The sequence below is a fragment of the Lepus europaeus genome, chromosome 2 (genome assembly GCF_033115175.1).
Source record: "Lepus europaeus isolate LE1 chromosome 2, mLepTim1.pri, whole genome shotgun sequence".
Taxonomy (NCBI): Eukaryota; Metazoa; Chordata; class Mammalia; order Lagomorpha; family Leporidae; genus Lepus; species Lepus europaeus.
Window position 1 is genome coordinate 84,768,966 of NC_084828.1, and position 23,156 is coordinate 84,792,121.

The following is a 23,156-nucleotide window of genomic DNA, read 5'->3' on the forward strand; positions in this document are numbered from 1 at the left end:
CGTGAGTGCCCTGTGGATCCCTCCCTGGGGGATGGACAGGCAGAAGGCAGTGCGTGCACTTCCTGTGGTACACGCAGCGTCTGGAGGTCATTGTCTAAATGCACACTTGGCATGAATCTCAAAGCCACAGTGCCGATTAAAAAGCAGAATGAGATACACAAAACCCCAAAGCACTTGTGTACGTTAAAACAACACACATCCTAGGCAGTGAAACACCAGTAACCCTCATACACAACGTGTACAGGGGCCGGCACTGCAGCGCAGCAGGTAAAGCCAGCGTCTGTGATATCAGCATCTCCATATGGGCGCTCCACTTCCTATCCAGCTCCCTGCTAATGCGCCTGGAAAAGCAGCAGAAGATGGCCCAAGTGCTCGGGCCCCTGCACCCAAGTGAGAGACTGGGTTGAGGCTTCTGGCTTCAGCTTGGCCCAGCCGTGGCTGTTGTAGCCATTTGAGGAGTGAACCAGAGGATGGAAAATCTCCATCATTCGCTCTCTGTGATGCTGCCTTTCAAATAAACAACATAAAATTTTTTTTAAAAGTATATGGGCAGAAAAACAGAAGTCTGGTGTATTATATTAAAAATGTGTTGCCTATAGATGGAGAAATGAGAATAAACAAACAAAGCAAGAGAGGGGATTTGCAGGCTTAATAATTGTTATGAGCATAATAAATTCGATCTTCTCCACTGGAATTCAAAAGAGGAGCAGGATAAGGACCCAGAAATCGCTGCTGGGGCCCAGGTTTAGATTGCCAGCCTGAGCTTGCACTCCCCGGAGCCACGTGTTCCCAAGCAAGCCAAACAGGGCTCACTGCCCCCCCGCACAGTGCCCAGGCTGCTGTACCTCTGATCAGGCAACCCTACCACAGCCAGGCCAGCCCTCAGGAGGCTTCTCCCACCTCTCCGAGCAGCCCAGCACTTCTGTGCCCCACGCTGCAGCTGCGGATCCCAGTGCCCGGCAGCATGCCCTCGTTTGTAGCATGCAGGGTCCCCGTGGAGCCCGGGGTACGGGGCTGCCCTCATCCCGGGAGCCGCAGGGCAATGACACCCCAGCCTCTGGCCGTCTGTGCTCCTGGACTGCGAGTCGTGCCTGCAAAGATCTCTTCAAAGGACGAACCCAAAAAGGAAGCGCTTCGTCATCTTCTTTGAGACAGACAAAGCTTTCCCAGGAAAACTCATTCCGAAGAAGAGGCCACAGATGTTTCGTGAACGGCCAAGGAAATGACTTCCAGAGCCTCTCTCTGGCTAAGCCTCGGGCATCCTCTCTCCTCCCATCCTGCAAGCCCAGGACTCCGCCAGGTTACCTCTGGCTTTTAAAGCTGCTCTGTCCACTCGGCGCTCTGGATCACCTCTAAAACTGAGCCTGCCTGTGGAAGCCACGTCACTGGTATTCCCAACAACTGCTTCTTACCCCCTCCCCGAGTCCTGAGCTGGAAATAATCTGAGAAAATAGTGAAAGACAGCTTCCCTGGCTTCAGCGTGGAGACAGTCCACAAGGGTTTCAGAGCACCTGTTAAAAGCTAGGTGCCAGTTTGGGTCCCGGGACCCCACTGTTAGTAAAAGCAGCTTGCACATGCCCCTGTGGGGCTGCTTGACAATCCACAACTTCCCACGGCACCACTCCCACCCTCTCTAACTCGAGACTGTGCCCTTTGCCAAGTTCCATCGCCATTCTCTTGAGGCCTGTGCTGTGCTGGCAGCAGAGGGGAGCATCTGGCTGGGGCCCAGCTGCCTAGCAGGGCCCTGCCAGGGCTGGCGCAGAGGGCTGCTGCTTCTATTCCTAGGGCCTGGCTGCCAACCAGGATGGCATCTGCTCAGGGGTTGGAGCCCAGTACACTCTAATTGTCCTGTGGCCTCCTAGTGCATTCAGCCTATCAATTGAGTTTTCTTAAAAAGCGACTCCCAGGTTGATTGGTTTTCTGTCCTGGATGTAGGTCACTAGAGTTTTCCTTAAGTATGGGAAAGCTCGGAGAACCAGATCTGGGTGTCTCCCTCACGCCAGGATCCGACAGGGAGGGCCCAGTGACAAATTCAGGAAAAGCCGCCCTGACACCCACACCTACCCCACTACTTCTCTGAACTGCACTGGCATTTTCTGGGCCCTTAAACAAGGGAGCTGGGGGCCCTTACCCTTTGCTGCATGGCCATGGAAAAATCCTTTCCCTCCCTGGGCTGAAATCCTAAGTGTATCTTGAAGAGATAAAAATCATGGAAGCTGGGGGCCGGCGCCATGGTGCACTAGGTTAATCCCCTGCCTGCAGCGCCGGCATCCCATATGGGCACCGGTTCTAGTCCCGGTTGCTCCTCTTCCAGTCCAGCTCTCTGCTGTGGCCTGTGAGTGCAGTGGAGGATGGCCCAAGTGCTTGGGCCCTGCACCCCATGGGAGACCAGGAAGAAGCACCTGGCTCCTAGCTTCAGATCGGCGTAGCTCTGGCCGTTGTGGCCATTTGGGGGTGAACCAACGGAAAGAAGACCTTTCTCTCTGTCTCTCACTGTCTGTAACTCTACCTGTCAAATAAATTAAAAAAAAAAAAAGTCATGGAGGCAAAAGGACTTTTCACAGTCTAAAAATGCAAGGTCCTGGGGCCGGCACTGTGGCACAGTAAGTTAATCCCTGCCTGCAGGTATCTCATATGAGCACCAGTTCTAGTCCTAGTTGCTCCTCTTCCCATCTAGCTCTCTGCTATGGCCTGGGAAAGCAGTGGAATATGGCCCACCAAATCCTTGGACCCCTGCACTCGCATGGGAGACAGGGAAGAAACACCTGGCTCCTGGCTTCGGATCGGCGCAGCTCTGGCTGTTGCAGCCAATTGGGGAGTGAACCAGCAGATGGAAGACCTCTCTCTCTGTCTCTACCTCTCACCATCTGCCTCTCAAATAAATAAATAAATAAAATCATTTTTTTAAAAAATGAGAGGTCCTATTGGGACCCTGTGCTTTCTGCCCAATTTGCTGTGACCCTGTAGCTGCTCTACAAACTGAAGTCTGATAAAAAAAAAATCACAAAAAGCAAAACCCCATGGAGAGCCCTGGGAGAGGGGCCCTAGGTTCTTGTAGAAGCCTTGTTGCTTTCTGAGTAGCTGAGAAAAATGGAAACTTTTCTGAGGCTCAGTTGCCTTGTTCTACTCACTGTGGCTTTTGCGAAAATTGAATAAAGTCGTACGTTTGGATAAAATACTGAATTAATTATGGTGCATAATCCCTCTGTGAGGCTTTCTTGCTATAATCTGCCACTTACTAAAAGGCTGTACTAAAAAGGTCTTCCTTTGCCGTTGGTTCACCCTCCAATGGCCGCAGCGCGCCAGCCGCGCACTGCGCTGATCCGATGGCAGGAGCCAGGTGCTTCTCCTGGTCTCCCATGGGGTGCAGGGCCCAAGGACTTGGGCCATCCTCCACTGCACTCCCTGGCCACAGCAGAGAGCTGGCCTGGAAGAGGGGCAACCGGGACAGAATCCGGCACCCTGACCAGGACTAGAACCCAGTGTGCCAGCGCCGCAAGGCGGAGGATTAGCCTAGTGAGCCACGGCGCCGGCCAGATTTTGCAGCTCTTGAAGAGCATAGGGAAGCCCCAGAGAAAGCACAAACAACACATGCCTCATAGCTGCCTTAAGCTCAGCTGGGCAGGAGAAGGAGGAAGATAAAAATGAGGAGGAGACTAGGACAGAAGAGGAGGAAGAGGAAGAACAAAGAAAATAGGAGAAGCAGTAAAAGCCAGGAGAGAAGGGTGGAGGAGGAGGAGGGGGAGGAAGTAGGGGGTAGGAAAGGAAGGAAGAGGAGGAAGAGTGCTCTGGTTTGGATATCAGTTTCAGTGGCCCCCAAAGGTGACCCCAGAGTGGTGCTTTTGGGAGATGGAAATTTAACTCAATTACAGTGATTGGGCGGTAGGCCTAGTGGGAAGTCCTGGGATCACTGGGGCGTGCCCTTGGAAGGTAGTTCTCATCTAAGAGCTGGTTATAAAAGCCGAGCTGGGGCTCACTGCTCTCTCTGCTTCCTAGCTGACCATGCAAACTTTCCTCTGCACGTGCTCCACCAAACATGAACTTCCCAAACCACGAGCCAAAATAAACCCCTTTCTTTCATAAGTAGCTTGTGCTGGGTATTCAGTTATAGAAGCAAAATGCTGACAATAGAAGGAGGGAGGGAGAAAATCGAAGCAGCAAGGGAAGCAGAAACTGCAGAAGAGGAAGAGGAAGAGGAGGAAGAAGCAGAGCGAAGTCGAAGTTCCAGGAAGATCAGAAGCAGACGCAGATGCTCACAAAGCAAAAGGAGAAGCCAGAAGCAGAAACGGCAGAAGAAAGACAAGCAGGCAAAAGGTAGAGGAGGAGGAGAAGGAGGAGGAGAGGCAGGGGAGAGAGGGAGAGGAGGGTGGGTTGGGGGAGAAGTGGTGGAAGGAGGAGACGCATCCCTAACAGAGAGAAGCAACAGGAACAGGAAGATAAACAGGAGCAGAAGCAGGAGCAGAAGCATCCACAGAGAGCAGCTGCAGAGAAAACAAGAGCAGAGGCAGAAGCCAAAGCCTAAAGGGAAGAGGCCAAAGTAGATGGAGCTGTACAGAGGCAGGAGCACATCCCCGGGCAGAGGCCGGGACCCTGAGGGTAAGGAAAAGAGGACGCAGGGCTGGTGGCCTGCCTGGGCCCTGTCTGCTCTCCCAACCCCAGTTTCCTCCTACAAAGAGCCAGGTGAACCACTGAGGGGTTACTGCAATTCTACTAACTTGTGCCAAAAAAACAAAAACAAAATAAGCAAAACAAACAAAAAACCCTGAGTTTGGGGGCCAAGCAGGAAAGCTTCCCAAGACAAATGAGGATGAAGGAATGAATTTTGACCAAGCGCCTCTGTGGTCCAGGCACAAAGGAAACTCTGTCTCTGCTCTCCGTGAGCTCTCTGGGGGCAGGGTGGTGCTAGTGGTCAGAAGACAGATGGACTTGGTAAGGCCCAGGACTTGGGAAATGAGACATTGGAGAGACAAGTATATCCAAACTAACCCTAGCTTGCAAACTGTTGAAATCTTTACTTAATATATACTAAACTGATCTTCTGTATATAAGAGAAATGAAAATGAATCTTGATGTGAATGGAAGGGGAGAGGGAGCAGGAAAGGGGAGGGTTGCAGGTGAGAGGGAAGTTATGGGGGGGGGGGGGGAGGAAGCCATTGTAATCCATAAGCTGTACTTTGGAAATTTATATTCATTAAATAAAAGTTAAAAAAAATTAACCCTAGCTACAAGAATTTGTTAATGTACAACATAAAAAGATATTCATTGTGACATCAAAACCATAAAATGGAAGATAATAAAAAGGGCATTCCATATGTGATAAAAATTAAATTATTATCCATTAAAATAGACTAGTGTAACTATCAGGTGTTTTATCTAAGCCTCGTAGTAATCACAATGCCAAAACCTAGAGTAAATCATGAAAGATAAAGAGATCGCCCTAAACAAAAATCAACTCAAAATGGATCAAGGATTTAGATGGAAGACCTGAAACTGTGAAATTACTAGAAGAAAATCTAGGGAATCACTTCAAGGCATCAGCAGAGGCCAGGATTTTTTGGACTACAAAGGCACAGATAACAGAAGCAAAAATAAACAAACAGGATGATCTCAAGCTAAAGAGCTTCTGTACAGCAAAAGAGCGATCAACAGAGTGATGAGACAACTAACAGAATGGAGAAAACATTTGCAAAGTGTGCTTCTGACAAAGAATTAAATCCAGTTTATATAAGGGATACAAAAAAAAAAAAAAACCCTCAAAATTGTCAGTTAAGAAATGGGCAAAAGACCTGAATAGGCATTTCTCAGAAGAAAAAAACACAACTGTCCAGCAAATACATTAAAAATGTTCACAATCACTAGCCACCTGGTAAATGCAAATCAAAACCATAATGGGGGCCTGCATTGTGATACAATAGGTTAAGCTACTGCTTGCAACACCCAGCAACCCATATGGGCATCAGTTTGAGCCCTGGCTACTCTTCCTCCCATCCAGCTCTCTCCCTGCTAATGCTCCTGGGAAAGCAGCGAAAGATGGCTCAAGTCCCTGGGCCCTTACCACCCACATGGGAGACCTGAAAGAAACTCCTGGCTCCTGACTTTGTCCTCACCAAAACTCTGTCTTTTAAATAAATAAATAAATCTTTTTTTAAAAAAATCATCCATTAACCAAAAATGGATTAATGATTTAAGCATCAGACCTGAAACACAAAACTACTACAAGAAAACATAACAGAAAAGTCCTTCACATTGACTTCAGCAATGATTTTTCTGATATAACAACAAAAACACAGATAACAAAACAAGTTGGGATCACATCAAACCAAAAAGCTCCTTCACTGCAAAGGAACCAATCAACAAAGTGGAAAAGTAACTACATAATGGGAGGAAATATTTGCAAGCAATATATATAAAGAAGGATTAATATCTAAAATGTAGGCCGGCGCCGCAGCTCACTAGGCTAATCCTCCGCCTAGCGGCGCTAACACACCAGGTTCTAGTCCCGGTTGGGGCACCGGATTCTGTCCCAGTTGCCCCTCTTCCAGGCCAGCTCTCTGCTGTGGCCCGGGAGTGCAGTGGAGGATGGCCCAAGTGCTTGGGCCCTGCACCCCATGGGAGACCAGGAGAAGCACCTGGCTCCTGGCTTCGGATCAGCACAGTACGCTGGCCGTAGCAGCCATTTGGAGGATGAACCAATGGAAGGAAGACCTTTCTCTCTGTCTCTCTCTCTCACTGTCTAACTCTGCCTGTCAAAAAAATAATAATAAAATAATAGAAAAATCCAAAATGTATAAGGAGCTCAATACTAGTAATAATCATAATAATCCAATAAAAACTGAGCAAAGGACCTGAGTAGCCTTCCTCAGAAGTCATACGAATGGCCACCAGGTACATGAAAGGGCGCTCAGATTCACCAATCATCTGGAAAATGCAAATCAAAACCACAATGAGATTGTGGCTCACCTATCTGGATGGCTATTATCAAAAAGTGGAAAGATCAGTGTTGGCAAGGATGAGAAGAAACAGGGACTCCTTGTACACTGTTGACAGGAATGTGAATTGGCACAATCCTTATGGAAAACAATATGGAACTGATTCCTCAAAAAATGAACACTATAACTACTGTATGATCTGGCATTTCCCTTCTGGGCATATATTCAAAGGAAATGAAATCAGTATGTTGAAGAGACATTCACACACCCATGTCTGTTGCAGCTGTATCCTCACTAGCAAAGATACAGAAATAACACAAGTGTCAGCTGATGGAAAAGGGGCAAAGAAAGTGGGATATGGACAGATGGACAGACAGATAGATGGATACACAATGAAATACGAGTTAGCTTTAAAAAAGGAAATCCTGCCATTGGCAGCAATGTGGATAAAACTGGAAGACATGAAGCAAAGTGAAATAGGCCAGCCCAGAAAGACAAATTCTGCATGATCTCACTGATAGGTGGAATCAAAAAAAGTCAAACTCAAAGAAGAGGGGGTGGACAGGTTCTCACTGGAGGCTGCGATTGGAGGAAATGTGGAGATGTTAGTGAAAGGGTACAAAGTCTCAGTTATAAGATGGGTAAGTTCTGGGGCTCTGATGTAGCATGGTAACTCTACTCAATGCATCCTGTACCAGAAGTTTACGGAGAGCAGATCTTAAAGGTACTCATCACATGTTTAAAAAGGAAACTATGGGAGGTGGAAGATGTGTTCGTTGGTTGGACTGTGGTCATCACTTGACGAGAAGTGGCAGACCCGGAAGAAGCTCTTGGCTTCAGATTGGCATAGCTCCGGCCATTGCAGGCATCTGGGGAGTGAATCAGTGGATGGAAGACCTCTCTCTGTCCCTCTCTGCCTTTCAAATAAATAAATAAATCTTAAAATAAATAAATAAATAAATAAATGGCAAACGTCCTGCTGTGGTGAGGCCAGCGGCTCCCTCCCTGGCCTCCTGCCGTGCCCTGCACTCCAGCCACACCAGGCTTTCCTGCAAGTTCTTCAGTTCACTCGGCCCCTCCCAGGCTCAGGGCCTTTGCTCAGTCAGTGCCTCTCTCTGCAACATTTCCCCTGCACCACTGCCCCGGTCCCCCTCTCCAGCCGTGCTGTCCTCCTCTCCCCACCACAGATCACAATCCCCTCTGCGGCAAGGTCTCCCCCAGCCTCCCGGACTAGGTCGGGTCTCCTGGTTCCAAGGGCTCATGCCAGCCTCTGTCTCCCTCTCTGTCACTTGGCACAGCTGAAGCGTATACGTTGGCTGGTATGATTCTCCATTTAGTATCTCTCTTGCCCCACGGGGCTGAAACGTCAGCAAGATAGGGGCTGCACCCATTGAGTCCACCACTGCACACCCCTACACCTCCCGGCTCCCTGCCGCCACAGGGGACTTCTGGCAGAAGCTTGGCAATAAGTAGCTATTGAATAAGGGCATGCATCTCTTTTTCTAGGGACCCAGAGGGTAAGAAAGCCCTGAGGCCTCATGAAGAGAGCCCGGGGTGGGTGTCCAGCCCCGCTCCTCTCCATGAGTACTGGGACTTGAAGTCCCTTCCCCTCTTGGGACTGCGATCCTGAGCCGAGTACCAGAGAGGGAGACATGTAGTCTCTCAGGGTCCCCGGTTTTCTGTCGCTGAGTGTACTCTGTCTTCCAAACAGATACTAGAACTAGCCATGAGATGCAGAATCGGAGGAGAGGATAACCATACCCACAGAAGCAAAGCCTCTTGCAGTCTTTGTTGTTGGAACATTTGTCCCTGATTGTCAGAACCATGGCCGAATGTACACTTTGCCTTCTGCAATTGAATTCTTAGTTTCATTACTGAAACCAGTGAGCCAAGCTTTCCCTTGCCTCTCAGACAGCAGGAAGTGCACATAAGCCACCACCGGGTGTCCCAAAGACAAGTTTAGAGTGCACATTAACAGTTTAACATAGACGAGGCTTTTAAAATAAATCTACAATTGCTGATGTTGCGTTGACAAATAAAGACAGACATGGTGGGCGCATAAACTGTTAGGATCTCCTTTTTGCCCTAGGATGCATTTCTTCCCCATTTGATTTTCTCTCCTCATTTCCATTCTTAGAGCTCTGGAATTAGAATGTCTAGCCTTCTTTTGCTCAGAATACACAGTAATAATTATCCCACTTTGCTTCCACAGTAGCAGCCTGTGTGTCTCCTATTTGCACACTTTATTTCCAAACAGCACTTAAATGCAACAGAGAGAAAAGAAAGTAACGCAGCAGCATCCGAGAGAAATCAGATTCCAGTTACCCCCTGAACAAGACCTCGCTCGACAGTTCAGAGGCTCTGGAAACTCGCTCTTTCCCAAGCTTCGTGTTTTACATGCTGGAGGAAGTCTCCTTATGGAATGGTAATTGAATGTGTGTCCACTCTTGTTGAAACTGATCTTCAAGAAGCCTGGAAGGCTGCCAGCAGCCCCAGGCTCCTGGGGACGACACTCAAGGGCAGGACTTCTTGGGAACTCAGAATCTGCCAGGCTGACATTTGCAGTCTGACAATTTCCTCCTGGAAAATTCTCTGTGCTGTGAGCACTCCATGGAGGTCACCAAGGGGCAGAGCAAAGTGTATGTGGATGTTCAAGGTCATCTTCTTTGCTTTTAACATACATTAAATAGAGGGGTGGCCATTTGGCACAGCTGTTAAGATGCCATGTGGGGCAGCGGCATCCCCTGTCGGAGAGCCTGGGTTCACGCCCTGGCTGCACTCCCGGTTACAACTCTTGCCAACCCAGACCCCGGGAGGCAGCAGGTGACTGCAGAGGTAGCTGAGTCCCTGCCCTCCATGTGGGAGACCTGGAATGAATCCAAGGTTCCTGGCTCAGCCCCAGCTGTTGTGGGCATTCGGGGATTGAACCAGCAGTTGGAAGATCTCTTTGTCTCTGTCTCTCTTGCTCCTTCTCTCTCTCTCTCTTATTCTGCCTTTCAAATAAATCTTTTAGAAAATTTCTGCAGGATCACTATGTGGATGACAATGAATCTCTGATCTTTGCAACACACACCAAACTCTTAACTATATCCATCCCTCACGTCTGAAGAGTTCCTGGTCCCCTACAAATATCTTTAGCATGTGTGGGTGCTGAGAGGCCGGAGCGATCCAGCACCACCTCCCGCACCACACCGTTCCTCTCCGCAGGGCCAGCGCTGCTGCTCCTGCGTGCCAGCTCTTAGCGGCCGCTCCGTGTTAGGAGGTAGCCACGTCCCTCCTGGCGAAGTGAGATTCGCAAAGGGAAAAGAAACACAAAACAAGGTTCTCAAAACGCTCAAGTGTCTGTTGCCAAGCTTGCTCTCTTTAAACGTGGCATTGGCACTAGTTCTCTGTTTTCCATTGTCATGGCCTCTACCATAGCATCTCAGGTGTTGGCAAGAATCAGAGGGAGTTGCATCAGGCTAGACCTTCTCAGCTGTGTGGGATAGCCCACCCTGAGACAAAAGGCGTCAGGTTCTCCGTCTCCTCCCCCACCCCCACCTCAAATGTTCTTCCCCTCTTCCTTCCCTCTGTCTGCCTGCACACACTTCTAAACATCAAGCCCTCCGTCCCAGAAGCTGCTGGGGAAAGCTTGAGGGGCAAGTGTTCATGACTTCTGTATCTGTGGAACAAAAACTAGTATCACCACGAAAGTCTCTTCTTTTTTTTTTTTTTTTTTTTTTTTTTTTTGGACAGGCAGATTTAGACAGTGAGAGAGAGAGAGAGAGAGACAGAAACGTCTTCCTTCCGTTGGTTCACCCCCCAAATGGCCACTACGCCCAGCACACTGCGCCGATCCGAAGCCAGGAGCCAGGTACATCCTCCTGGTCTCCCATGCAGGAGCAACCGGGACAGAATACAGCGCCCAAACCAGGACTAGAACCGAGGGTGCCGGCGCCACAGGCAGAGGATTAGCCAAGTGAGCCGCGGTGCCGGCCTCACGAAGGTCTCTTCCTACGAAAAGCAAATAAGACCAAACCTCTGCCCTCATGGAGCGTAAGGGCAGAGAATCCTGCAGGGTGTGGAGTGCATGCCAGGGTGAACTCCCCTTCTTTTCTGACATGGAAAACTGGGTCCCCTGAGTTTGGAAGGAGCCCTAGGGCTGGGGAGAGGGGCAAATGCTTACATGGTGCCAAGTAGGTGACCGATGGCTTCATAAGAAAGAGTTCACCCCTCCATCCCCTGTAGCTGCGCACAGAGTTCGGGTCCAAGCTCCGCCACTTCCTATGGAAACCACAAAACCTAAGGAAGTGTATTTGCTCCCTCTGAGTTTGTTTTTACACCTGAAAAAAGACCTAAAGTTTCTTGTCTTGAAGGGCTGCTGTCGGGATCGGAGACCACAGGTAATGTAAACAGATGACACATGTGGCGCAGTATGCCTGGCCAGGCTCATTGCAAGTACCTAATAAACAACAGTGTGGGTGCTCAGTCCTGGGTCGGAGAGCAGAGTTTCCTCATGAGAACTTTGGGAGGTGGTTGAGCAACGTTCTTCTGATCCATACAACCCAGAAATGAGGAGACTTGGAGAAGTCCCGGCTCCGCACCCACTGGCCACGTGACTTTGTGCAGGTCCCTATCTCAGCCTGAGTCTCAGAATCTCATCTGCAAAGGAAGGAACTGGACGAACAGCGCAGAGGCTCTTATCTGGATGATTTGGTGCCTAGGATTTTGCTCCCGGGCTTGTTGATGTACAACAACAAGGTCAAAATATATACAGCTCTTGAATCCATGAGTACAACCCAGCAGTTCCTCTCTCAGCTACATCCCCAGCAGAGAAGTGTAGACCTGTTCTACAGTGTAGGCAAGGGGGTACACTACATGCTGTCTGTGGAAGCCAGAAGCCAGAAATGACCCACAACCTCTGACCTGCAACAGAAGAGTGGGGAAGTGGGTGTGGGAGAGCCACGTGATGGAACCCGGCACGACAGTAAAAACACAGATAACTGGACGGCGGTCTTAGTCACACAAAGGACTACAACAAGGCAATGAGAAGGAACAAATGATGCCATCCCCTGCAGAATGGCTGAGTCACCAAAACATACTTTTGATGGAAAGAAGTCAGGTAGCAAAGAGTACACACTATTTGCTTCCGCATGTGTTGGGTCCAAAAGTCAGGATAGAAGCCACCTTTGAGTGATGACTGAAGGGAAGGCAAGGGGAACTTCTAGGATGTTTATGGATGTGGGAGTCAGCTACGCTCATGGATTTGCAAATACATGAAGCTGGGCCCAGCGCCATGGCTCACTTGGTTAATCCTCCGCCTGCGACGCCGGCATCCCATATGGGCACCGGGTTCTAGTCCCGGTTGCTCCTCTTCCAGTCCAGCTCTCTGCTGTGGCCTGGGAAGGCAGTGGAGGATGGCCCAAGTGCTTGGGCCCCTGCACCTGCATGGGAGACCAGGAGGAAGCACCTGGCTCCTGGCTTCAGATTGGTGCAGCATCGGACGTAGCAGCCATCTGGGGGTGAACCAACAGAAAAGGAAGACCTTTCTCTCTGTCTCTCTCTCACTGTCTATCTGTCAAATAATAAAAAAAAATTTTTTATTTGAAAGGCAAAGTGACACACAGGAGAGGGAGAGACAGAGACGTGATCAAGGAGACATGACCGGGGTGTGGTGTTTCTCTTTTGTGTCCCTGCATCCCAAGCTCAAGTTAGTGGTACACCAGAGCACCACGGGGAGCCACTGAAGGATCATTGCATGGCGGAGGTCTTCCAGAAGCACCTGCAGTCACAGCAGCCTACACACTCCCCTCCGCCCGCCAGCACCGGCTCCCCCAGGCCTCCCGGGCGCCATCCCTCCCCAGCTCACCCACAGGTCCCTCTCCCGCAGCAGCCTTCTCTCTCTCCAGCACCTTGTCTCCAGCATACAGACACACAATAGTCTCTCCTTTCTTCAAAAGAGAGCTCTCCGCTTCATTACCCACCCCCCGCCACCACTTCCGGTCTCTCTGTTAACAACAAAGCTCCTCAAAACATTATCAGCTCCTGTTGCTTCCAGTCTCCACCCTCCTGCTCTCTGTTAAGCCCACGACTGGGTTCCCAGAAGTCCGCGAGAACAACGACCTCCACGCCCTCCACGCGGCGCGACCCAGCGGTCGGTCCCCAGTCTTCACCTTGCTTGGCTAGGGAGCAGCACTTGGCCTGCTCCGTGGCTCTTCTCCTCCAAACACTTCAACTTGGTGACCAGGGCTCTCTGTGGCTTCCCCTTGCCATCCACCTGCTCTTTCCCAGGCTGTGCCAATCGCTCTGTCCCCAGACCTCCTTGTCTTGGAGTTACCCCAGAGCTCCGTCTTTGGGCTTCTCCGATGGCTAAGCTTGTCACCTCGGTGATCTCAGCTCCATGTACAAGCTATTGACTCCCAAACTTCGATGTCTAGCCCATATTTCCCCCCACCGAGTTCCACACCCATGCTTGTATATCCAACTGCCCACTTGACATCTGCCTTTGGTACCTAGTTTTGACATGGCCAAAAGTGAACTCATGAGCCCTCCCTAACACCTGCTCCTCCTGCCATCCAGCAACTCTACCCTTCCAGATTCTTTAGGCCAAGTGGTCACCCTTACTCATCTCTCCTGCTTCATGCAATTGAGCAACAAATCCTGCGAGCCCACCATCCAGTCATCAAGAACCTGACCACATGTTGACACCTCCCGGGCCATCACCCTGGTCCAACCCCCATCATCTCCCACCTGGGTTCCTGAGTGGCCTCTGAGAGGCCTCCGGGTTCCCACCTTGCCCCCTACTCCTGAGGCTGCAGCTAGAGTGACCTCAGGAAGAGGTAAGTCGGGCCAGAGCCACGCCACTCTCACAACCGCCAATAGGGTGGCCAGCTCAGCCTGCATGGCCTGGCCCTCACTGCCTCTCTGACCTCAGCTTCTCCTCTTCCGTCTTCTGGCCACACTAACTCCATGCTCTTCCTTAAGCCAACCAGAAATGTGCTGGCCTCAGGGGTACACAGTTGGGATCAATATTCCTCCCCTGCTAAAGCAGTAGGGGTCGCTCCCTTAGCTCCCCAGAGACTTCAATGAACTCTCTTCCCGACCTCCCTGCTTAAAGTTGCAGCCCCTCCCCGGAGCTTCCTAACCATCGTCCTGGCCGTATTCCCCTCCATAGCACCTTCCACCCTACGGACCTGCTCTGTATTCTACTGGCCCACCTCTTTTACTGTCTGTCTTCCTCTACCCCACAGCACGCAAGATCCCTCAGGCTGCTACCCTCAGGCCAAAACCATGGCTGGCACCGGGCACCTGGGGAGTGGACAGAAGTGGTGCAATGAGAACCGTCACACGGAAAAGCCATTGTGTGGCTATGGAGCTGGTGAGTTTGTGTGGGGAAGATTGGCAGCGGCTAGAAGACTGTTTCAGTGGTGCAGGTGAGTATAAGGGGGCTTGAACAAGAAGAGTGAGGGTGAGAGATGAGATTTAAGAAGTAGTCAGAGCCGGCGCCGTGGCTCAACAGGCTAATCCTCCACCTCGCGGCGCCGGCACACCGGGTTCTAGTCCCGGTCGGGGCACCGATCCTGTCCCGGTTGCCCCTCTTCCAGGCCAGCTCTCTGCTGTGGCCAGGGAGTGCAGTGGAGGATGGCCCAAGTGCTTGGGCTCTGCACCCCATGGGAGACCAGGATAAGCACCTGGTTCCTGCAATCGGAACAGCACGGTGCGCCGGCCGCAGCGCGCTACCGCGGCGGCCATTGGAGGGTGAACCAATGGCAAAAGGAAGACCTTTCTCTCTGTCTCTCTCTCTCTCACTGTCCACTCTGCCTGTCAAAAATTAAAAAAAATAAAATAAAAAAAAAAAAAAAGAAGTAGTCAGGAAGCAAGTGTTTCGGTTCTGACTCCCAACAGATGAAGTGAGAGAGGGGAAATATCTAGTGTTATTCCTGTCTGCCTTGGAGGACCGGGGAGCTAGGGGGCGGTTAACTGGGATCAGGGAGAGAGAAGGGAAGGCAGGTTAGCCTAGAGGGGATGCATGTAGGCTAGTTCTTCTCCTATGCCATCCGAGTCACACAAGCATGCATGTGCACACACACACACACACCCATAATAACACACGTTTTAAAAACGAGCAGTCTCAGAACTCCACCCCTACCAGCCCAAGGCTCCAAATTGTCCAAGCCATTCCCCAGATGTCTGCCTGCAGAACAGCCTCCTTCGAAACCTGCCTGTGCCCAGCGCAGCTTCATTTCACAGCAACTTCCACACTCTCCAGATGGCCAGATTCTCTGTCACTTTTCAATTAAGACAACAGCTCATCCAAACCTGACTCATTCAGTTCCCTTTTGCCAGGCCTTTGCATTCTGCATCGATAAAGGTTTACAATCTTTCCTTCCAATCCTCTGAATCACTCACTAGCCTGTCCAGCTCAGCAAACATTTGCTTCTGTTTCCATATGGACTTTGGGCCCGAAGACCATACGGGGTTCAGCCATGTCCCTGACGTACAATGAAAAGTTCATCTATTCGCCCTAACGATCTGAAGTCGGGGACTTGCACTCCTGGGTATTAATGTATTAAGTGGGTTATGATAACGAATGCATGTGATCGTGTTGCTTTGTAGAGATCCTTGAGAAAGCTATTGTCATGTATCTGGGGAGGATGATCGCTGTCCCGGATTGAGCCAGATCTCTGTGCACGAGGCCAGCTGGCTGATGTGGTTGTGCTGGTTGTGACATGTGCGCTGGCCCATGCTGTGGAGTGATTGGCCAGTGCAAGCCAAGGCTTTGCTCCCCAAGCTGTGTGCCCATGGGGCTATCAGCTCCCTTGTGGTCCTTACCAAGTGTTTGCATGGCCAGACATACATATGCAAAAACAAAAATGATACAATAGCAGTGATATTATATCACAAAAACAAGCCTCAAAACCTGCTCACCTCCTTCCTGGTGGGAGTGTTCCTGCCCACACTCTTTGCTCCCTGGATCTATGTCTACATGGTAACGGATAGCTCATGTGAGAATGGGTAATTCCCCACTTTCTTACCAATACTATCCACTGATTGCAACGTGGATAGTATTTTCTTATACTAACAACAGGATAACTGGAGATTTTGTTCCTTATTAGAAGAAACTGGACAGCAGGGGCTGACGCTGTGGCGTAGAGGGTACAGCCACCACCTATAGTGCCAGCATCCCATATGGGCGCCAGTTTGAGTCCCATTTGCTGCACTTCCGATCCTGCCCTCTGCTATGGCCTGGGAAAGCAGTGGAAGATGGCCCAAGTCCTTGGGCCCCTGTACCCGCGTGGACACCTGGAAGAAGCTCCTGGCTCCTGGCTTTGGATCAGCACAGCTCTGGCAGTTGCGGTCAACTGGGGAGTGAACCAGCAGATGGAAGACCACTCTCTCTCTCTCTCTCTCTCTCCCTGCCTCTCCTTCTCTCTGTGTATAACTCTGACTTTCAAATAAATAAATAATCTTAAAAAAAAAAAACAACTAGGCAGCAAAGAAATCACAGACTATCAACAACATGTCATGCAAGCAAAGTTATCAACTACAGCCTCCAATGATTAATTAAAGTGTGACACTTTAAAGTCCCTAAAATGGCCCTTAAGATGCTCTGTATATGGAGTCCTCAATGTTTATAAAGTGCTCACGGGGTAAAGCCACCTGCAGTGCCAGCATCCCCTGTGGGCGCAGATTGGAGTCCTGGCTGCTCCGTTTCCAATCCAACTCCCTGCTAATGCACCTGGGAAAGCAACAAAAAATGGCCCAAGTGCTTAGGCCCCTGCATCCATGTGGGAGACCCAGATGAATCTCCTGGCCCCTGGCTTCAGCTTGGCCCACCACTGGCCATTTTGGCCTTTGGAGGGATAAATCAGCAGATGGAAGATCTCCCTGTCTGTGTCTCTTCCCCCTCTCTCTGTAACTCTGCCTTTCAAATTAAAAAAAAAAAAAATTACTCATGGGCCACACAAGAGCACCCAACACTACTGAATCATCAGTATAAACCAATGAAACTAAGTGGAAACAGATACTTCAGTAAATGGCAATCAACTATTTCATTTAAAAGAGTTGGGTTTGCCTTCTTAGGAATGAAGGAGGCTTTGGGGGCTAATTTGGATGACCCAGACTTCTCTGGAGAAGAAAAGAAACTGCCAAGAAATAATTGAACCACCACTTTCCTGTTTCCTTAGAGAGCAGCATTAGGCAATATTTCTTGAAGCTGCTCCATACTGAGCAATGTGCTTCAGGCTCCAACAAATGAAAGCATCCAAACTCGTGGCATTGACCTCAGACCTGCACTTGTTGGTACCGCTCTTTCCAAAACAGACTTTTGTGTTTATCTTTTCCTCTGTCTCCAGCACATATGCATCAGTGTTTTCGGTTATTTGCCTGAGTTCGCTTTGATCACTGAAGTTTCAGCCCCAAGGCCAGGACTCTGCAGGTGCATCTCTCAGGACTTCTGTTCTGGGTCCCGACTGCACACCAGAGGCACCTGCAGGCACTAAGCAGCCCCGGTGCAGGCAGTGCAACTCATTGGTTAAATCTGAATCTCCAGGGTGGTACCCAGCCTTCAATACTTTTTAGAATTTTTTAAAGGTGTATTTATTTATTTATTTATTTATTTATTTGAAAGACACACAGAGGCAGAGGCAGAGAGATTTATTTAAAAGATTTATTTAGTTATTTGAAAGTCAGAGTTACACACAGAGAGGGAGAGGCAGAGAGAGAGAGAGGTCTTCCATTCACTGGTTCACTCCCCAACTGGTCGCAATGGCTAGAGCTGGGCCAATCCGAAGCCAGGAGCCAGGAGCTTCTTCTGGGTCTCCCACACGGGTGCAGGGGCCCAAGGACTTGGGCCATCTTCTACTGCTTTCCCAGGCCATAGCAGAGAGCTGGATCAGAAGTGGAGCAGCCGGGACTCAAACCAGCACCCATATGGAATGCCACCATGTAAGTTGCGGCTTTACCCACTAGGCCACAGCGCCAGCCCCGACGCAAGCACATTCAACCCAGTGTGCCTTATAAACTATGTGAATATCCTTGTTCCTTATCCCTGAGATGCAGTCCATGGAGATGAGATATCTGTCCTAGCCGATCAGCAAATCTATTTAGATAGCGAATCCCGTAGAGTATTAGAAAGCAAGTCATTTGCCTATGCTCAAAAGAAAACAACGTGGCTAATTAGATTGGCCTTTGAAATGTTCTTAAGACAGCGAGATGAAAAAGACAGACATTGTGTTCGTGTTTTATTAGATTTTATTCCACATTTTTAGCCATTAAGTCGGTTCCATGCCTGTTTATAAATAGCAAACGTGGAATATTTAACGTGTAATTAAATCATTTGTTCTCCTAATGAAGCCTGTCACACACATACACTCACGCACTCATGAACTGAACTGCAAGCTCCTTCTTTGATTTTTCCAATTGAAACTCGTAACTAGTCATGGAGATGGCCCCAGGAAACACAAGAGGGGGTCCAGGCGGAGGGCCACGTTCTGGAGAAGCTCCTAGGAGAGGATCACGTAACATCAGTCACTTCTGCTTCATCTGCAGCTCTCTTGTACAAAATACGAGGCAGCTTTTAGGCACATCTATTGTTTGTATTGCTCTTCAGCCCCAGGGCCCAGGTGCACTGGCAAAATTACGCCATGTTAGGCTTTGAGGGATGAGGAGAGGCAGTTCTAAAACCCCCGGAGTCCCCAGGGCGCCTGAGCTGACCTGGAGACATGGGTTTGGGAATTCTCTACTCCCACTTCCATTTCCTCCTGTCATTTGGGCTGTCACCTTGGAGATGTCACAGCCTGAATGCGCTTCCTTCTGTGAAATGAGGCCCTAGATCATTGGCTCTGGCCCATCAGGGGAGCTGGGGAGCACCCGGAGATGTTAACTTACCCTCACCCGCAAACCACACTGGCTCTGCACGCAGAAGAGCAGCGTGAGCGTGGGGCCGGGGGGGGGGGTGGAGGGGTGGACAGAAAACAAGGATGAAGCAAGGAAGCCGGCTCTGGAGTTGGATTGCCTGGGTTCAGATCTCAGGTCCACTTTTATGGGCCAAGATATTTGGCCCCGCTAAGGCTGCACGCTCGCTCACTAGAGGATAATGACAGCACTTGCTTTGTGGAGCTTTGCAGGAGGAAGAAGAGAGCGGTTGTAGCAAGTGCCTGGCACAGAGTGAATGCTAGCACCTGTGGTGGTGGGCACAGTGCATTAAGCTGCAACTTGGGACACCCACATCCCCTATAGGAGTGCCTAGGATCAAGTCCTGGCTCCTCTGCCTCCAGTTCAGCTTCCTCCTGCTGCTCCAGGGAGGCAGCAGGTGATGACCCCAGTGCTGTGGTCTTGCCACCCACCTGGAAGACCAAGATGGACTTCCTGGCTCCCGAGTTGGGCTCTGCCCAACTCAGACTGTGCAGGCACTGGGGGAGTGAACTAGTAGATGGAAGAACTCTTTCTGGCTCTCTGTACTGTTCAAAGAAGCCAGCGAGCAAATAAATGTTTAATAAAACGCTGTCCCTCATTACACTGAGTATAAGTTCTGCTCAATGCGTGTGACTGCGGGATCACCATCTTGAGAGGTGCTGTTCAGGCTGAAAGGAAAGAAATGGCCCGATTGAGTAGTGATGCCTCCCGTGGGTGTGCAAAGAGAGGGGCTCCACTGCAGCCCCATGGACCACTTGTCGTTCTCGAAGAAAGCATGCCAGATTCATCACTTTCTTCCTAAGGTCTATTTCCAACACCCTCCACGTGTGTTGCTAACTAATTCCCTGGTTAGTTCTTCTTGCTATAGTGACGTAAGGCAGGAGATGAGGGAATGGGAACTAAAAGCAGGTTCAAAGCCTGAGACAGGCCAGCGCCGAGGCTCAATAGGCTAATCCTCCGCCTGCAGCGCCGGCACCCCGGGTTCTAATCCCGGTCGGGGTGCCAGATTCTGTCTCGGTTGCTCCTCTTCCAGTCCAGCTCTCTGCTGTGGCCTGGGAAAGCAGTGGAGGATGGCCCAAGTCCTTGGGCTCTGCACCCGCATGGGAGACCAGGAGGAAGCACCTGGCTCCTGGCTTCCAATCGAGGTGCGTCTGCCGTAACAGCCATTTGGGGGGTGAACCAATGGAAGGAAGACCTTTCTCTCTGTCTCTCTCTCTCTCTCTCTCACTGTCTAACTCTGCCTGTAAAAAAAAAAAAAAAAAAAAAAAAAAAAAAAAAAAAAAAAAAAAAAAAAAAGCCTGAGACAAACTTTGTCTCCCAACACGGTTTGCTATTTCCCTTTTGCGAATCAGGCCGTGTTATTGGTCAGCTCTCCATCACTGTAACAAAACAGCTGAGACAAGCTACTCAGGAAGGAAGGCTGACACCAGTTCTCAGTCCAAGAATGAGAGGTCCTGTTGGTTGGGCATCTGGTGACAGAGTCCCAAGACGGCGCAGAGCAACCCATGATAAGAGGGAGTGCTAAGTGTGGGGGCAAAAGGACCACACAGCACCCCAGGAAGCAGAGAGAGAAAGGCGGGCCCAACTTGGGCCCTTATAACCTATCTTCTTATGAGAACGACCTCCCCGGGTCACAACCCAGGTGAACTAAAGACCCGCCTCCTAGACACCATCAGTTTCTACCCACGTAGCACCACCAGCTTACGATTTTGGAATTTAACCATCTGCATGAGGTCAGGAGCCATTTCCTTTTCAAATCACACCAGGCACAGGGTCCCCTCAGCAGGTTAATCCTGGCTTTGAAACCAGCTGGGCTGCTGTGCGGTAGTGACGCAAAACTTGGAAGTCTAGTGGGCCGCGGCTGAACAATCAGAGGAAAAATGCTATAGAGCAAAAAGCCCTGGCTATCCCAGCTTCACCAGCCACCAAGCTCGTGACGCCCAGCAGACCCCAGTCCCTCTCTGACCCTCTGTTCCCTTACCCTTAGAACAGAAGCGATCATCTCAACTATGGGCGTTGTGACCACAAATGGCAGAAAACAAAGCAAGGTACTAAACACAGCTGTTTTGCAGGAGTAGGGAAGCAAAGACTGAAACTCCGCCTCACCATCAGGAGTCTAACAAAACACCAAGAAGCATTTTGTAACTCAGTTATACTCAATTTGTAGGCATTTCCCCCAATGTTTAGCCAGCCCTCCTGGGTGCTTCTCTGTCTCTCCATCTGCATCCTGCCGTGAGTATTCAAGTGTAAACTAATCTCCACTTCACCTTTTGCAACCTGTTCTTAGCCAAGCCCTGTGGAAATTTCTAGAATGCCAACCCCTCAAGTAACCAAAAGTTAGATTTTAGCCATGCTGCCCACTGGAAGCTAAATGCTGCGGAGACAAGTGTACAGTTGCAGACCCAAGCCTCTCTGGACAAGTGGGAACCAAAGCCCAGAATTCCAAGTGCTGCTCCACCAACCACGCCATTTTCAGTTGCTGCGGCCACAGTTGCGTGACCTTGGGCAAGTCCCTTCCTCTCTCTGGGCTTCAGATCCCGGACTAGCCTGGAGCCTGCACTAACCTGGAGAAAACAGAGCCTCAGAGCACACTGAACTAGCAGCAGCCACAGAGGGACGGATGTGGGCTAATGTGGAAGATTCCAGAAGGATCCTCAAGCCCACATTGCCTGCAAGGGCAAAAACCAGTACTCAAAGTTTCAGTCACATCCCAGCATCGATGGCTTAGGAGCTGGTGAGCCCCAGATAAGTGGGAAATCTCCCTTAAATACGGATTCTTCACAGTCTAAGATGACAGCTTTGTGCAGCTGGGCTCGATGTGGGCAGTGTATTTCAGATCTGTAGCAAAGGAAATGCAGGCCCCAACGGCCAGAAGGTTGCTGGGTCCTGGGCAAGCAGAACAAAGTGCAGAGCAGCCTTGGCAGGAAAACCCAACGCGCCCTCTGGACTCCTGGAGTTTTTCTGATCTCCTTCCGAGTTGCCCAAGGCAGGCAGACATGGGAGAGGGACTTTGCGAAGCACTTGTAAATTACTAAGTGTTCTCCGAGCCACAGCTGGAGAGACACACACACAAATCAAAGGGAGACAGTTTCTCCCCATTGTTAGAGTGGCAGAGGAGCTCCCAAAAGGGAGGAGCCCAGGAGGAAGGGGTGGTGTTCGTCTCGGGGTGGACCTGAGTCTCACCTGCCCAGTGCGAGTGGGGAGGTCAGCGCCCTGCCTGGCAGTTAAGACGTCTGTCCAAACAGCTGGAGTCCCTGGCTTCAGAACCGGGCTCCACTCCTGGTCCCAGCTCCCAGCTACAGTGCACACCCTGGGAGGCAGCAGGTGACGGCTCAAATAATTGAGTCCCTGCCACCCACATGGGAGACCTGAATTGAAACTCTGGTCCCTGCTCCAATCCCAGTCCAGGGTTGTTGTGAACATTTAGGGGGTTGGCCAGCAGAACGGAGCTCTCTGTCTGTTTCTCTGAGTCTCACATAAATAAATAAGTAAGTAAAGAAATACAAACGCTGTGCGTGGAGCACCCCTTTGGGACTGAATCACACGCTCTTTGGGCTGGAAGGAGCAGTGCTGGCGGTGTTCGGGTATTTGGTTTCTTTAAGCCGCCCAGGAGATTCTTAGGTTCTGCAAGAGTGAGAGCCACCCTTGGAAAGTCTTAACCAGGGCTGGAGGCAGAGGCTCAGGCTGTTCTGTAGGGACCCTGAGAATCCGGAGTAGCCTGGGGGGAAGATGGGAGTGGAGAAACAAAGACAGGAGGTAACACGGTGAGAAGGAAGAATCCGAATGTAAACGACCTGCTAACCGACCCTAGGGAAAGGTAAATGAACAATGAACGTGGCTCGAGCTGTGGGGCAGACTGGGGGCTTGGCCCTTTGACAAACGATGTATTTGTGACGTCACAGCAACCTGGGGGCGGGGTGCCCTGCTGCTTAGAGGAAGGGAGGGAGGGAGCATGCCTTGCCTGAACTCACTGGCTGGGGTTCCAGAGCAGGTCCCCCGCTCGACTCTGAGCCACACGCAGAGCACTGTTGAGGAAACCTGGTTTGCATCTCATTGCAGTGTTACCATTGAATGCGATTTGGGCACATTTTGCTGAAGGAGAGAGAGAGAGAGAATTAATAAGGACATAAAACAAGGACAGTGGTGGTTCCCATAAACTGAGCCCTCGGGAACGCCCCGGAGAAAGATCCAATAAAAGCAGGATCTCAGGCCCGTTTCCCCTCTCCCACGGCAGGAGGTGGGCGTGAACTGGAGCTGTTCTTTAGCAAAGCCAGGAGCGCAAAGGCTGGAGCCACCCACAGCGGTGGACCTGGGGCCGGCAGCGCACCCGCA